The sequence below is a fragment of the Nicotiana tabacum genome, chromosome 9 (assembly GCF_000715075.1).
Source record: "Nicotiana tabacum cultivar K326 chromosome 9, ASM71507v2, whole genome shotgun sequence".
NCBI classification, from domain to species: domain Eukaryota; kingdom Viridiplantae; phylum Streptophyta; class Magnoliopsida; order Solanales; family Solanaceae; genus Nicotiana; species Nicotiana tabacum.
In genome coordinates, this window is record NC_134088.1 from 99,999,006 (window position 1) to 100,004,457 (window position 5,452).

General features: G+C 34.6%; 1 non-coding gene across 1 annotated transcript; it reads left to right on the top strand.

Moving 5' to 3' along the window:
- Window positions 1–478: 478 nt before the first annotated feature.
- LOC142164412 (small nucleolar RNA R71) lies at window positions 479–585 on the top strand. Its single transcript, XR_012695183.1, has one exon. It is a non-coding gene; the product is annotated as a small nucleolar RNA R71 (small nucleolar RNA).
- Window positions 586–5,452: the final 4,867 nt, after the last annotated feature.

Consider the following 5,452-nt stretch of genomic DNA (forward strand, 5'->3'; position numbering starts at 1 on the left):
CAGTTTGGATTCTAAGTGTTCCCATACTGAGTACTCTGGTTCATCAGACCCTGTTGTGCTGCCCCACATAATAAATAGATTCAGGATTCAATGGGCAATGGTTACTCATGTGTCTTTCTCCACATATCTCACAACATGTAGACATTTGTTGCACCTGTTGCATCTGTTGCGCTTGTTGCATCGTTATCTTATTTACCTGATTGGCTAACTTTGCTATATCTGCTCTTATGGCTGAGAAATCATCAAGCTCAATAACACTTGCTGCCTTCTATTTAAGTGCTCTCTGTGGTTCCCTATCTCCTTGCAAATTATTATTGTTAGCCGTGAAATTGTTATCGTTAGCCGTGAAATTGTTCACTAGGATTTGAATTTCAATGTACGGCTTATCCATGCAACTACCTCCACATCCCGAATCAAGATTCATCTTGGATGTTCGTCTAACCCATCAACAAAAGTATGACCCAGGATTTCATCAGTCTGACAATGATGCGGGCAATCTCTGAGTAGCTTTTTGTATCTCTCCCAGGCTTGACATAGAGTCTCGCTATCTTTTTGTTGAAACCATAGAATTTGGCTTCTCAGTGACTTTGTTTTCTTTGTGGGAAAGAATTTGATAAGGAATTTCTGTGCTAGATCATCTCATGTTCAGATTGAGTTTGCTGGCTCTTTGTTCAACCACTCCTTTGCTTTCCCCAATAGAGAAAAGGGGAAAAAGGTTAGTTTGACATAGTCCTTGGGGACGTTCGGATAGTTGTATGTATCCGTAATCTCCAAAAATTTATGTATGTGCCTCTGTGGATCTTCACTCGGTAAACGCACAAATTGCCCTGTGGATTGGATCAGTTGAACCATGTACTATTTTAGCTTAAAGTGCCTAGTTATGTCAGGCTTCACGATAGCCTGAGTCATGTTCGCAAGACTAGGCCTTGTGGCCTCAATCACCAGTCTCTCATCATTCTCTGCCATTTCGATTGTTGTGGTTGGACTATAACGCTCAACTATGCAGTTCTGCCTCCCTCCTTAACCTGTGGAGGAGTGTTTTGGGTTCAGGATCAAAAGGCGGAAGATCGTTCAGACTGTTACTTCTTCTCAGCATTCAATATGAACACATGTAGAGTAGGAAACAACAAAACGATTTAAATCTCGAACAAAAACTAATAGAAGCTTATTTCAGACAAGTAGATAATTTCTAAATCCCCGGCAACGATGCCAAAAACTTATTGGATCCAAACGTACACACAAGTATACACGACCGACAAGTAATAAAGTGATAAGAAAGTATCATTCCCACGAGGATCTATGATCAACTATTTTCCAATCTAAGCTATTTTATATATTTAATGCTCAAGTGAGTGTGAAGAAGATGGTTGTGATGTTTATAACTAAATTACTACGAACTAAACTAATAAGCAAGCAAGAAAATAGAATCGCAAATAGAGCAAATAAACACTTAGAAAGAATTCAATGAGATGAAGATATTCCAGGGTTATAGGATTAACGTCTCTCCCATTGCGTTTTTCAGGTTGATGAAATCACTTGAATTATCTAATTTGTTAATTAGCAGGGTTTATTATGCTCGCGAAGTTCTTTCTACGCTTCGCTCGCCTATTCAAGCCAACCTAAGACTATATGTTTATAGAATCAAACTTGACAAGAATGCATGTATATTTCCTGCAAAAATAACCAAGTAAGGTAACTAGAATATGTCTATCCTAATCATGAATCTATTCTCCGATGACCGAATTCAAGAACTTACTCTATTCAATCCTATACGCAATTTATAGTTCTCACTTTCAAGTTTAACTATAAATTCGTAGATAGTACTCTATTATTAGCTACACAATAAAATAACTAAGTGCAAGATTGAATAAATAAATTAAGATGATAAAATCAAGTAAAACAATCAACCGTCAATTTACAATAGTCAAAAACGACCCATAACCCCAAAATAATAAGATTCTTAGCCACTCATGTTCATAACAATCATCAAAATATTATTTTTAAACATAAAAGTTATGAATACTAGAAGTAGAATGGAAGAATTGATGAATTCCATGCTCCCGAGTGTTCAATGCTTGTGTTTTTCTCTCAAAGTGGCATCTCCCTTGCCAAAATAGGTTTAGGTTTGCTTTTATACGAGTTGGGGGCGTCTTGGAGTCGAAATAACCGAGTCCCGGGTGAACTAGGACAAATTCATGCCACCAGCGCCCAGGGTAGCATGGGGCGCTATCCCTGGCACTGGCCTTCTTGGTGATTCTGTTTTGTGCGCCACAGGTAGCGCCCCACGCTGCCTGTGGCGCTACTATATGAATTTTCCTCATGTCATCCCCTTTCTGCTTCAATTCGCGCACCTTCATCCCAACTTGCCTCCGGATGATTCCTACAGATAAAAATACCACAATGTAGCACAAATCATTATATTACACATCCAAAATTTACGAAACATGAGTAAAATGCGAGGCAATATGCATACAAATATACATACTTTAAGCCGAATATCACTTGGTATGTCACTAGATTATTCTATGGTTTCATTTAATACTTCAAACGAGGTGTGCAGAGAGATACCGTTGCGAGAGCAAATGCGCTCGTTTTTCAACGTGGATTTACATGCAGAGACGAATCCAAGATTTCAAAAGGATGGGTGCATTAATGTGATGAGGTGGATCTAGAATTTATATTTGGCGGGTTTAACTTTAGTTTTTTCCCTTGAACCCACTACACTTTTGAAATTATAGGTTTCAAAATTATATTCTTTTTAAAATTTTACTGATTTTCACAAACACACTTTCTGTCGAAAACAAAATCATTTGAAGTGAGATTTGAATTGTCAATTTTACTTGTAGAGGTACACCCAATAATTATTGCACCATACGAGTCCTTGAGCATGGGTGCATGCACATATATTTAAGTAAAATTGAAGAAAATATAATATTGTTTTACGTGATTTAGAGAGAAGTATAAGTTCATAAACCAATATCCTAAGACCCCTAGATACGCCCGTGAATACATGGAACATGGCGTTTCAATATTGAGAGGATTGCTTTGTTGTTATTCTACTTCGTATATTGAAGTAATGTTAATAAAATGCAACCTACAAGGTAACCTGTTAAAGAAGCTGTTATCCCCATTCTTAGTGATAGTTTTTGTTATTTTTCAATATATAAAGATCCACATATCTAAACTGCCTAATTCATAGGGGATTCCGTATTAATTTCAGCTAGATCTTTGTCAATTTAAAGGTAATACTTAATTCACTATTTCAAGAATACCTTTCGCTTGGCATTATAGCTGTTCAATGGCGTACACAAGAACTTTTGTATGTGGTGTCACCATTAGACGTGATAAATAAATAAATATAATATCATATTTTGAGAAAACAACCAATAAAAAAAAATACAACTTACAAAGGAAGCAATCCAATTTAAAAATTGTATTGTGCTGGTCTCTTTAGTTATGACTTAGGATCCACTAATTCAGTGCTTTGATACTAAACGGTTTAAACCCCTGCGGGCACATATTGTTTTTACTTTTTAGATGAGGCATAAAAGTATTACGACATATAAAATGTTAATAAAATGTTATTCTACTTCGTATATTAAAGTAATGTTAATAAAATGCAACCTACAAGGTAACCTGTTGAAGAAGTTGTTATCCCCATTCTTAGTGAAAGTTTTTGTTATTTTTCAATATATAAAGATCCACATATCTAAACTGCCTAATTCATAAGGGATTCCATATTAATTTCAGCTAGATCTTTGTCAGTTTAAAGGTAATACTTAATTCATTATTTCGAGAATACCTTTCGCTTGGCATTATAGTTGTTCAATGGCGTACGCAGGAATTTTTGTATGCGGTATCACCATTAGACATGATAAATAAATAAATAAATATAATATCATATTTTGAGAAAACAACCAATAAAAAAAAATACAACTTACAAAGGAAGCAATCCAATTTAAAAATTGTATTGTGCTGGTCTCTTTAGTTATGACTTAGGATCCACTAATTCAGTGCTTTGATACTAAACGGTTTAAACCCCTGCGGGCACATATTGTTTTTACTTTTTAGATGAGGCATAAAAGTATTACGACATATAAAATGTTAATAAAATATTATTCTACTTCGTATATTGAAGTAATGTTAATAAAATGCAACCTACAAGGTAACCTGTTGAAGAAGCTGTTATCTCCATTCTTAGTGATAGTTTTTATTCTTTTTCAATATATAAAGATCCACATATCTAAACTGCCTAATTCATAAGTGATTCCGTATTAATTTCAGCTAGATCTTTGTCAGTTTAAAGGTAATACTTAATTCACTATTTCGAGAATACCTTTCGCTTGGCATTATAGCTGTTCAATGGCGTACGCAGGAATTTTTGTATGCGGTGTCAACATTAGACGTGAAAAATAAATAAATTAATATAATATCATATTTTGAGAAAACAACCAATAAAAAAAAATGCAACTTACAAAGGAAGCAGTCCAATTTAAAAAATGTATTGTGTTGGCCTCTTTAGTTATGAAGGATCCACTAATTCAGTGCTTTGATACTAAATGCGCGCACGGATTGTTTTTACTTTTTAGACGAGGCATAAAAGTATTAAGAAAATGAGCCTACGGGAGGTTTGAACTCGTGACAATAGATAAATTGTTCAATCTCTAACCAGTTAAACTACAGAGATCTTCGTTGCAAGTGTTTAACTGTATTTTGTTTTATTGGTTTCTTGTTTCTTCATTTGAATTATATACAAATAATTATTAAGGATTTTCGACGAAGTGGTGTCACGTGACACCGGTTGAGCTAAGGTAGATCGGCTGTTATTGATCATCAAGAGTAAAAAATGTTATCATCCATTGTTTCTTAACAGAGGAAACTGTTTGTACTGATAAAAGTTCTATCCTTGTCATTGACCTTGTCATCTTAAAAAAAAATAGCAATGGCAAGGACAAAAGGGAGACAATTGCTGAAAATGCACTCTAGAACTAAGTTTAATTTGAAGAAGCTGTTATCCCCATTCTTAGTCATAGTTTTTGTTCTTTTTCAATATATAAAGATCCACATATCTAAACTGCCTAATTCATAAGGGATTCCGAATTAATTTCAGCTAGATCTTTGTTAGTTTAAAGGTAATACTTAATTCACTATTTCGAGAATACCTTTCGCTTGGCATTATAGCTGTTATTGATCATCAAGAGTAAAAAATGTTATCATCCATTGTTTCTTAACAGAGGAAACTGTTTGTACTGATAAAAGTTCTATCCTTGTCATTGACCTTTTCATCTTCAAAAAAATAGCATTTTGTTAGAATTTCTGGCTCTAAGTTAAAGGACAAAAGGGAGACAATTGCTGAAAATGCACTCTTGAACTAAGTTTAATTTGACATGCAAAGCAAGGGAAACTTGTCAATAAGACAAATCAATGGCAAGTTATTGAAGAATTCATACTG